Source organism: Ambystoma mexicanum, chromosome 7p (assembly GCF_040938575.1).
Source record: "Ambystoma mexicanum isolate Mex_15411 chromosome 7p, UKY_AmexF1_1, whole genome shotgun sequence".
Classification (NCBI taxonomy): Eukaryota; Metazoa; Chordata; class Amphibia; order Caudata; family Ambystomatidae; genus Ambystoma; species Ambystoma mexicanum.
Window position 1 is genome coordinate 905,820,939 of NC_090939.1, and position 12,442 is coordinate 905,833,380.

The 12,442-nt window shown below is 48.7% G+C and overlaps 1 protein-coding gene across 4 annotated transcripts in view; it reads right to left on the minus strand.

Annotated features, from left to right (window-relative positions):
* ARL13B (ARF like GTPase 13B) overlaps positions 1-12,420 on the minus strand; it is a 1,122,894-nt gene extending 1,110,474 nt beyond the window's left edge. For 3 of the 4 annotated variants that reach the window (XM_069637199.1, XM_069637198.1, XM_069637196.1), the window contains exon 1: positions 12,311-12,420. The gene's annotated coding sequence lies outside the window, so the exon portion shown is untranslated. The remainder of the gene's footprint in view (positions 1-12,310) is intronic. The other variant, XM_069637197.1, reaches the window with a different exon arrangement.
* Positions 12,421-12,442: the final 22 nt, after the last annotated feature.

Genomic DNA, 12,442 nt, shown 5'->3' on the forward strand with positions numbered 1-12,442 from the left:
GCTACTTGTCCACATACAACAATGTGGTAAACAAAAACGGCACAGCAACAACGAACTGACAGCCAACAAGCATCAGAAATACAGGCCCAACCAGGACAGGTTGGAATCCATCACACTCTATACCCCCTACATCACCAAGAGTGGAACATACGGGTAGCTATCCTAGTTACCACCCGGAAGAAACCAGAACCAGCCAACCCCGCCATAAACCATATCAGTCTATTCGACAAAGAGATTGAACAACAAAGAACCAGCCCACCCAACAGACTAAACCATGGAAAACCAACCAACAAAAAAACATCAGAACAATCAATACTAACAACAACCGAAAAGGAAATAAGGCAAACTACACTGCAGCCTCCTCAGCGTTAGATCCATGGCAAAACACTGAAGCGAAGGAGGCACAGACATGCTTTTCCTTACAGAAACCTGGCTATCAGACAACTATGAAGCCATCTCAACGAAGCAATACCCGGCAATTATAAATAAATACACGCCAACCGAGGAAACCGAAAAGGAGGCATAATTGCAATTATACACAAAGAACACGTCGGAGCATCTCAAATCATCACAACCAACGCGGAAGACTATGAATCCCTCCTCATCAAGATAGATCTCAACGACCAATCCAACATAGTATTCCTCCTGATCTACAGACCACCTTCTTACAACTCCAACTTTGCAACAAAACTATCGGACATGCTATTAACCCCCCATGACAACCTAGTCATACAAGGAGATTTCAACATATGGTTCACAAAAGAAAACGAGTACACAACAAACTCACTGCCCACTCCTGGAAACCTTGCAGTTCAAGCAAATAGTAAATGGATCCACTCACAACACCAGACACACACTGGATGAAATTTTCTGCAGGGACGGACTATGCGCATCCGCGCCACCTACACCAGTGGTGTGGAGTGACCACTACTTGATACCATTCTACAACACACCCCAAACCCACCTACCGGCCGAGAAGGAGGTACTCCACACCAGCAAGAAAAGAAACTGGAAGAAATTGGACCTAGAGGCCCTTACAAACCTACTAGACGCAACCGTCCTAATCGAAAGAGATCCCACCGATACAAACATAGATACGACAGAAGACACACAAAAATTGGATCACCAAGGCCCTTGAACAATTAGCACCAGCTAAAACATCAAAGCAACCCCAACAAAATGGAAACAAAATGGAGAGAACAATACACCAGACAAGACAAAATAAAATACCAAAGACAACTTAAACTGTACAAAGCAACAGTCCTCAAAGCAAAAAAACTCTACCACGCCACAAGAATAGAATCGGCAAACAATCCACAGAAAGAACTCTTCAAAATCATAGAGACAAAAAGAAAACTCTTACTGCAAAAATTCCAAACCCCTACACAACCACTTTAACCACTTTGTGAAAACATCACCAACCATCTGAGAGCAAACATAGATACAATACAGGAGACCATCAACCTAGCCGGGGCAAATACAACCACGACCACTGGACCACAGACATCTGCCTAGAACCAATCACAGAGGAAACTTTCGCCACACGGATCAAGGACATCACCCTTGCAGGATCTCCAAGGGACCCTTGCCCCCTGGATGTCTTTAAAGGAATTCTCAACCACAGAACCCCAGCAGCACGCTTCTGGAACCTAATGAATCTATGATTCAAAAGATGAATAGTACCTTCCGCCTTCAAATCAGCATACATCAAATCACTGATACATTTTTTTTAAAAAAGGTCAGAAAGCGCAGTGGACCCAAGCAACTACAGACCGATATCCAACCTGCCCTACCCAGCAAAGATCCTCGAGAACCACATCTACAAAATCCATCTTAAACGCGTTGAAACAAACGGAACTCAACCAATCACAAGTTGGCTTCAGACTGATGAGAGGAACAGAATCAGCACTTCTATCGATATGGGACGACCTGAAAATAAGCGCAGACGACGACACCCTATCAGCCCTCCTTCTATTGGACACATCAGTGGCTTTTAACACAGTCAGGCACGCAACACTAATAAAAAGATTGATAGTATGTCATCTACACTAATCCGCACTAAAGTGGCTTACCTCATTCCTAACAAACCGAAAGGAACTACCTACCACCGTTCACCTCAAACACCATAAATATATCCTGCAGAGTCTCACAGAGTTCCAGCCTCCCCTCTACCTTTCAACATCTACATGTGCCCACTGAAGAAAATCATTCGATCCACCGGATGTACCGCCTACAACTACGCAGACGACACAACTGATTGTGAAAACAAACAGAACACAGGAACAAAATAACCTCTACAACTGCTTCACAGACATATACAACTGGATGACAACAAAGAACCTTAAAGTGAACCCAGCAGAAACAGAAATAATGCTCTCACTCGCAGGATTCGATGGAGGGAACCCACAACTGGACTGGCCAATCAGCATGGGGACGCAACCAGAGACTACCAATGTAGTAAACAACCTAGAAATACTCATGGACAACGGACTATCACTGGAACCGCAAGTCAACGCAATTTCCAGAAAAATGCTTCATCCTCGTACAACTACTCAAGAGGATTACTCACTACCTTCTCCTTCCCCCATAGAACCCTCGCAATCATATCCCTGATACCCACAAGAATTGACTATGCAAACAGCCTCTACCTAGTAATGCCAGAAAGACTCACCAAGAAACCCCAAAGGGTGCAAAATACAGCAGCCAGGATCCTACTAAGACTAAACAGAAGAGAAGAGACCACATCAATACAGCACTGAATAGCCCACACTGGTTACCAATAAAAAAGCGCATCAAGTTCAAAGCACTCTGCATCGCCCACAAAGCCATGCACACACAAGGAGCGGAATTCTTCCAAGACAAGATTAACTGGTTTCTCCCAGGAAGGGAACTAAGATCCAGCAACGACCTACAAATAGAGGCAAAACACTGCCAAAAAAAAGGAAATTCGGAGGAACAAAGTTCTCACATCGAATTGCTGCTAACACCTGGAACAACATGCCCAAAGTAATTAGAAGCACAGAAGACCACATCACATTCAGGAAACTGCTCAAAGCCTGGCTATTCAGCAGACAATGACAAAATAAAAGGGACACCAGCAACAACAACACCGAACTAAAGAGGAGACGAGAGGGGCCAAAGAACCTCAAACAAGAACCTGGCTAGATACTGCCAAGCAGCATCAAAAGGGCCACCCCAGAGAGACCAAAACTAACTGACCGACTTTACTAACCCTTTTCCCTTCATGCTCCTCCTACATAACTGACACCTCTACACTAGATCTTGGACTAGCCATACTCAAACATACAGAGAACCATTACTATGCCGACATACAGGGTGTACTACCCACATAGCCCAATACCATCTAAAGTGCAACAACACACCAAGATGACGGACTACCTTACAGCTACGACCACCTGCGACTTTGAATCCCTTATGGACACTATCTAACCAATGCATACGACCAACCCATCTTAACAACACAACACTAACATCAACATAAAATACTACCACACACCCGAGGCATGGAATCTTACCCATATGGTTACAATGTGTGAGGCCGCTCACAAATGACCACATGCAAAACAACACCAGTTCCTCCTGGTTCTGAACCTATCCTCTCACCCTTTTCCCCAGTAACCTCCCCGCCCCTCTTTTGCAGAGCCACATGAAAGCCTGGAGACTGCCCCTGTGTGGTAGCGGTGCAGGGTACAAATCAACTTAACATAACATAACAGAATGTCAGTAATAATACTATAAGAAAACATGCCCACCATGGGTCTGCCACACACTCCTCTTGGCTTTGCCTTTAAAAAGGTCTTGTCACAAGAAAACATCTCCAAACTGGCTGCACAATGCAGGCGAGTCTAGATGCGTAATAATGCTCATCATGTTTGTTCTACCCTTGATGTCCAGTAAAAAAAAAAGCCATGCTACAGTAAGAAATGGCTGCTGCCCTAAATGCCAGTCTAGACACATAATAACACTCGTCATGCTTGCTTTGTCATAGAATCCCAGCAAAAAAAATGTCATGCCACAGCAAAGAATGGATAGACTGGGTGCCCCAAAAGGCCATTGCAGCCACATAAAAACACACATTCTTTCTATAAAAAAAAGAATTTTGTACTGGCATCTATGATGCATACCCATTAAAAAGTGCATCATGATTGTGATTCCATGATGGTCACTGAGGGGAGAGCAGCGTGATCGTGGAGCGCTCACTCCCACAGGGCCAAAGACAATAAAGATAGATTAAAAGAGCCTTCCCCAGGCAGGGATTTTTCGATGTAGGCTGCAGTGGTGGAGTGCAGCAGCCCGGATTGCTAGGAAACTTCGGCAGAGGCGGGTGTGCGGCCTCGTCTCCGCTGTGCCTGAGGTGCGGAGGCACTGCACCCATGGTCCGTGCTGGCCAAGCTGAGAGACACGTTCGCAGAATGCGAGCAAGAAGAACCACTCAGGGGGAGACCAGGGGTGGCCGAGGACCCAGTGCGGCTGTGAGGCGGGGTGGTGGGAAGCAGCTGCTGTCAGACGGCAGAGTAGCCCATCAGGAAGGTGCTGCCTGCTATATTGGAGGCCCACCGGGGCTGGATTCGTGGATCGCCAGCGGGTACATGAAGCAGGAGCAAGTTGCCCCCATGCCGGAGAAGCAGCGTCTCATAGGAGAGATCAAGAGGATCTGGAGTGGCCATACCCATAGTCCACTGCTGAGAGCTGCGCAGCAGAGAAGAGCACCCGGAGCGGCCAACAGGCTTGAGAGGGGGCGCACAGCAAAAGTCAAGCGGCAGGAAGGAGGTGCCCCTGAGGGGCTTACACCCCTTCCCTTCCCCCAGGGGGAGAACCATCACAGGTCAGCGTGCGCCCTGGCCCAAGGAAAGGGTGCAAGCAGGCAGTGATCACCAGCTTTGATCAGAGTGACAGTGAGGAGTGGGGGAGCGTGGCAGGGCGGCACCTGCCCAGGCTTTGAAGACAGCACTTTGCAGAGAAGACCATGGGAGGCCCTGTGTTGCTATAGCCGGGGCGGCTGGAGGCCCATTTGAGGTACATTTTGGAGTTGCATATAGGGTCTCAGCCAGCGCACTGCGTTCCATTAGCACAGCAAGGGAGCAAGAGGCACGCCATGCATAGGAGACAGTGACCGGTGCGGCCCTGGCCTCCCCGGGCCAATCCTGAGGTCTAACAGAGGGCTAAAGAGTCCATCTACATCCGTGGTGTGCAAGGACGAATAAGGGAGAGGCCATTTGGTCGGGCTCAAGGCAGAGTGATCCTGGCACCACGGCCAGGAGGAGGGTCATTTGAAACCCAAAGGGGAGGACAAACAGTGGCTCACCTGCGTACAGTTAGAGGGCAGTTCCAACCCCCTGCACCGTCATGAGCGGACACACGCAGCGGCGGAGGGAGGAGGGTCCTACGCCCTGAAAAAGTGGCCAGAAGAGGTCCAAAGGGTGCAACACAATATCAGGTAGAAGAGGGGCAGGGCTCCCCCATCAGACCTGCCTACGCACTATGTCCAAAAACAAGGGGAAGGACATGCAAGCTGCCCCCAAGTTGGTGAAGAAACCACAGGATGGCAATCTGCAGAGACTCTGGCGCAGAGACAGCAAGATCAGGGGGAGATCAGGGGCCCGGGCAGGAGAGGATTTGGGGGTGTGGCAGCCACTGCAAAAGATTAGGTGGTCACCCAGGAGGTCTTTTGCCAATGCTCTCAGGATTTTGGGGACAAGATAGCGTACACCATTGAATCGCAGTTGAGAATGATGCAAGTGGAACTGTCCCAATCATTGCAAGTGGTGAAGGGGGACATAACGAAACTAGAGGAGCGGACCGATGCAGCGGAGAGCGCCATACAAGAGGTCGCAGAAGACACAAGGAAGATCGATGAGCTGGTAGACCAATTAGCAAGGGTCACTCAGAGCCTCGAGACCCAGAGCGAAGACCTTGAACACCGCTTGAGAAGATCCAACTTCAGAATAAAGGGCCTCGCTGAGGCGGACAAGGATCTACGCACGATGGCGCAGCAAGTGTTCGAGTACCTGCTGTAGGTGGAAGACTGGTTGGGGATAGGGCAAGACCGTATACACAGAGTGGGGCCAAGGAGGGGAAAGCCAGGGGCCAGACCCAGAGATGTAGTGATGGCCTTACACAAGTACGGGCAGAAGTAGAAGGTGCTGGTGGCTGTCAGGAGGGCCAGATCAATCACTTACAATGGCTCGGAATCAGCTATTCCAGCACCTAGCCCAGACCACCCTGGTGAAGCGTATGATGATGGACCTGGTGGTGCATGCCCTAATGCAAGCGGGCATACGCTATAGATGGACCTTTCCCTTTGGGCTACTATTCAAATGTGATGGGGAAACAGCATTGTGTCACCACCTGCAAGGAAGGTACGAGGGTACTGAAGACTGAGGACGATGGGTCACCAAGGCAAGAACAAAGACTGCAGAGAGAACCGCTCAAGAGGTAAATGTAGGAGTGGACAAAGTTTTCGACAAAGGGGCTAAAATAAACAGGGCCCGGTTAAACTCCCCCGACGAGGGGGCAGGAGTGGAAGGTACCCACACGCCCATAGACACAGGAGTGCCATGCTGAGGGAAAAGGGGTTACAGGAAGGAAAGTTGTAGCCTGCCTGCGGGAGGTAATTAGGGGAAAGGTTCCAGCGGGAGGTGGGTGGTACAGGATGTCTTTGTTTACCTACATGGGTCTAGGGGGACCCGCACAGGATTACTCTGGGTTGTTACAAGGGCTCAATTCCAGAGATGATGGTCGGAGGGAGCTAGGGTACCGCCATCTGTTCCAATCCAACGCCCCAGAGAAGACAGGTGTGGGGGGGGGGGGGTAAATCGCTATTCGGGACATCCCAGGCTTCCAGGTCATAGCTACAGAGGGGGACACAGAGGATAGGTATCTGGCAGCCTCTTTCCAATGGGAGAGTGGGGACATATATAGTGGCAGCAATGAACGCCCCCAATACGGGGCAAGATGGGTTCTTGCGGGCGACACGGACCAAATTGGACGCTTTTGCCAAAGGGCAGATAATATTGGTAGGCAACTTTAATCTGGCGTGGGACCCAAGGAAAGACAGGAGAGCAAGGGTGTTACACACTCAGGTGGCGCCATCTGCCTGCTTGAGCGAACACATGGCCCAACTGCTGTTGGTAGATGGCTGGAGAAAACTGAGGGGGGGCTACACATTTTATTCCCACATTCATAGATGCTTCTCAAGGCTAGATTACTCCTGGATTTAGAGGTAACTATTGTGTAGGGTCGCGGGGATAGAGCTTTGAGTGATCGCCCAGTCAGACCATGCACCCATAACTATTACCTTAAATATGGGGCAGAACAAAGCTGGCATATGGCGGTGGAAGTTCCCTAGCCACACCCTTAAGGATGGAGTCCTATGTGAGGACATAAAGAATAAAATCATGGATTACTTTGCATTTAATGCAACAGAGGGTGTACGCGACAAGGTGGTGTAGGGCGCGTTTACGGCTACACTGAGGTAGGAGCTTATCGCAATGAAGTGCTAGAAGGACAAACAACCAGGTCTCTTACAGGAGGAATTCAAAGTTAAACGTAAACAAATAATGGCTCAAATGGCAAATAACGCAGGGAGTACGCTGCAAAGGGAATATCTGCTGATTAGGGGGCAATTAGATGTTTTGCAGACTAGAGCTGCAGAGCGTTCATTGCTTTATCTCCAACAGAGGTATTATGTCAAAGCCAATAAGGCGGATCAACTGTTAGCGTGGTTGATAAGGACAAAAGAAGCGTCGAAAACAATCCTTAAAATAAAGGTGGAGGGGGGGCGAGCGCTGCTCTACCCGACATAATTTCGGTCTTCACAGAATATTATTAAATCCCAAAGGGAATACCTGTCCCGGTGCCCTCTCCTTAAGATCACTCCTCAAGAACGGGAAAAACTTAAGGGAGACATTACTCCCGAAGAAATAAAAGCGGCTATAGCTACCCTGTCATCAGGAAAGGCCCTGGGCCTGCGCGGCTTTCCAGCGTGTTTCTACAAAACCTTTAGAGAGGCACTAATAATGCGCGTAGTCCCGCTCTTCAACTCTTTTGGAGGATGGTGGTCAGGGTGTATCACCCCGAAAATGGAAGAAGCCATGGTTGTACTGCTTCCAAAGCTGGTTAAGGATGTCACTCTATGCAGTTCGTACCGGCCGATTGCCCTTGTTAATCTAGACACGAAGAGCTACACCAACGTTCTGGCGTCATGCCTAGATTAACTCCTCCCCAAACTGATTGATCCCGACAAGTCGGAATTCACTAGGCATAAGCATACCTCTGATAACATTTGCTGTGTCTGTCATCTGATTGAAAAAGTAAATACATCTCGAACCCCTGCACATCTACTAGCGTTGGATGCTGAGAAGGCATTCAACCAATCAAATGTCCTCTCCTCTTCCATAAAATGGAGGTCATGTGATTTGGTTCTAAATTCCTTTCAATGGTAAGAGCTAACTACCGAACTCCCTCCTTGCGCCGGGTAATCAACTGGCGACTTTCCCAGAGGGTCAAGGTCCCACGAGGCATTAAGCAGATTTGCCCGCTCTCCCTGCTCTTATACGCCATCCACCTGGAGCCGCTCTTAGCCAGCATTAGGGCCCTCCTGGATATTAGGGGTATTCCCTTGGGGGTGAGGAGCATAGAGTCGCAGCGTTTGCTGATGACGTGCTTCTCTTGATCACAGAACCAGAAACCTCATTCCCAGGGATCTCGCAGGAACGTCTTCTCTTTTGGAGGTGGCAGGTTTAAAAAGGAATGCCCACAAGTCAAAGTTGTTAAACGTGGCCGCCCTCTAAGAAAAGGTTCAGGAATTGCAGGTTAGAGTACCCTATAAATGTGGCAGAAACCGGCATTAGATATTTAGGGGTTCAGATTACTGGTTCTCTGGGTGCTCTTTACCGTGCTAACTACTCGCCTTTATCGGAAAAGCTGCACCGGCTGTGGGGGAATTGGTGCCCTTATCAATATCCTGGATGGGGAGGATAAATGCCCTTAAAATGGTGATTTTGCCAAGATTCCAGTACTATTCACGGCCCTGCTAGTGCGGGTTCCCCAAGGTTTCTTCAGGACCTTTCAAAAACATGTGGGGTCATTTATTTGGAACCGCAAGAGACCCAGGGTAACTATGCAGATGCTAATGTCTCACAGAAGCAAGGGAGGGCTGTGAGTGCCAAACTTCCACCTCCGTTTCCTTGTGGCTCAAATCAGAGTGATCCAGGATTGGTTCAGGGGGCGATCGTAGGAAGGTCTGTTGTCGAATTCACAAAGCGGCGGTGGGCTCGCCGCTGGACCAGGTGTTGTGGTGACGGATGGACATGTACTGTAGCAGGATAAGAGCCCTAGTGGGGGGACTCATGGGATGAGCTGGTCTGGAGGGTGAACTTGACCGCCTTCCCCTCCCCGCTGACATTGCTGGTTAGGAATCCCCAGTTCACAACAGGTATGGAAAGAGGTGCCATCAATGGGTGGGAGGTGGCAGGGTGCCGCAAACTACGCAACATGTTCTCGGTCAGGAGATTAAATCTTTTGCAAGGCGCAAGCAGGACTTCGGGCTAGATGAGGAGGACAGGTATCGCTACTCTCTACTGGGGCACTGGCTTACAAACCCAATGGTCATGTCAGCGGCCACCAGGGATCTCACGCCCTTTGAACGGTTCTTAACTATGGACATGAGGACAGGCATTTGGTAGGGGCGTTATATGGAATTATAGCAGAAGGGGCAAGCAGCCAGGCATGGCACTATTTGGAGCAGTGGGAAACTGCAGTGGGGCAGCTGCTAGAGGGGGAACTTTGGGCTCAGTTATGGGCAAATATCCCCAAGCTCACGCAGGCCATCCAGATTCAGGAGATGTGGGTTAAGATAATGGTGCAATGGCAGCTCACCCCAGAAAAACGACATAAATTCTACCCAACTCGTCACCGCTCTGTTGGATGGGATGTGGGGAACTGGGATTGTGAAAGCATACCTGTTGTGAATGCCCAGTCATACAGCCTTATTGGGACATGATCCGTGCAGCAATTAATAGTATTTTTGGGGGTCAGATGGCGGACAACATAGGGATAGCCATCCTGGGAATGGGCGGGGTTCCGGAAAATCTACCCTCGAAAGCTCAAAGAAAGACATAAATCATCATGATAGTGGCAGCAACGCTTGTGGCACACAAACGGAAACAAAAAGCCGCCGCCACAGAACAAGAATGGGTTTATAAAATCTGGAACTGTGGCAAAGGAGTGGGTGACCTATTTGATTCAAGGGCATCGCCAAGGGTTTTTCTCAGACTCATACATTGTCCTACATCACCTGCAGCGGTACTCGTGGGCCACATAGTGCCCGAGGAAAATGAGATGGCTGGTGCGAGTACTCGCTCCATTGGAGAGGGCACCTTCACAGGAAGCTGGGAAGGGATATGGCTGAAGTTTTTGGGGAGGCGAGGACTATGGGGGCGGGGTTCTCAAAAGGTGCCAGGTCCCGTACAATGGCTGGCGAGAGAGCTGGCTACTCACAGAAACTTGGGACCGGGAGCCATCTACAGAGTTCATGGACTCTGGGGTGTGGGTGGGGGGGCACAAAGGAACAGGACCTGGTGCATGGTTAGTTACATGTGTTGGGATCGAGGGGGTGGGGGGAGAAGGTGGACGGCGAGAAGGGATGGGGAGGGGGATTATGATATGATACAGCATTTATAACACACATTGTACCCAAGTGTTTCTAGGGTTGCATTTGTTCTTACTGTTGAAAATGCCAATAACATTTAAAAAAATTAAAAAGGTGCATAGTTACTGTGCTGCCATCACCAGCCAAAAACAGCTACCTGGCCATGCACAAACACACCCACACACACATATTCTTTGACTCAACATTTGCTTATGCACACACTGATTGCGTGAGCGGATCAGAAGTGACCTTCCCATACATTTTATATCCCCCTGCATCTGTTCAAAATAGGCAGAGGGAAATGCTGTTATTTTTCCATGTGCTTTGAAAAGTGCACCTCGTTTGAAAATTGGGATTTACTTGAAAATGCCCAGAACCCCTTTTCCACACTCAGTCTTAGTTGTGCATTTGGCGGTAAAGGAGCACCTCAATGTGCACTATGATGCACACATTTAAATGTCCTTTGTGCACGGTTCACCACCTTTTGGCGCAAGTGTACTGAATGAGCATCCCATCAGTTGCATCAAACACGTTTTGAAAATCGTGGCACAATGGATTATCACCACTGATCACTTATTTCAGCTGTACGTTCATTTCAGAGAGTGTGGTTCGATGTGTCAGAGGGGAATTAAGAATGGGAAAGGACAAACAAGAAGGAAAGGGTGCATGGGTCGTTTACTGTTTCTGCAGTCATTAAGCCCAGATTTGCTCATGAGCAGGTACTGTGTTAAATATCATTATTTCCAGGGCAGATCCTGGGACTGGAATAGTTAGGCCCAGAGTACGTACTGCGCATGCAGCATCATTCAGGTATTCTGTCATATGTAACGGATTAGCAGATACGGTATCAAACCGGTATCTGCTATTTCCAAGGCAGGTACGGTGTCTGGAATCGCTATCCCAGATCCGATATCGTGTAATTATTTGCCCCAGGGCAGGTATTGTCAGCTGTACCGGATGAACAGGTACGTACTATATCGGAAGTCATTCGCTCCAGAGCAGGTATTGAGTCTGCACTCATTCGCTCCAGCCAGCGGATGTGATGGGCGGGGCCTTTGTGCATGCTGATACTCGTCGTGTTGTTTCTGTGTGTGCAGCCATTAAACCTAGAACAGTCACTGTGCCTGCAGTTATTAACCAAAGAAGGGTCATTAGACCCAGAGAAAGTACCTGATCTGCAGCCATTAGTCCTGGGGAATCATTACTTTCAGAGTAGGCACTGGAACTGGAGACAGTACACGTCTGCAATCATTAGCCGGTGTGTGTGAGTGTCTATGTCATATATATATATATATAGTCACTTACACCAGACCACGGTCTGTGTAATAGCTGCACAGCAGTTGAGCAATCATGCGCCTTAAACTGTAAATGTGCTTCGAAACAGCTACTGTGTCTACGATATCAACAACAGGCTGCCCTGTGTAATTTCAAAACCAGATGTTTTGAAAGTCACATACTTAATTTTTTAATTTCAACATGTGATAAGTACAATACAACGAATTACAGCTTCAACCTCTTAAACGTGCAATTCCAGAGGTTGCAAAAGGGCTCCTCTTACCAATACAACAACAAAGCTACCTATGTTAATGGATGCTAAAAGAAATGCATCTAAAATTCACTACAAGAGCATGCGCTCACCTGATGCTGCCTAGAAACTGAACAGGCGCGTCTGGTAAAGGTAGCTAGTTCCCATCCGAGAAACGGACCATAGCAACGCGACCGCCTCTCTTCTTCACGTGACTTATGGCACGTCCCCTACCATTTACGTAG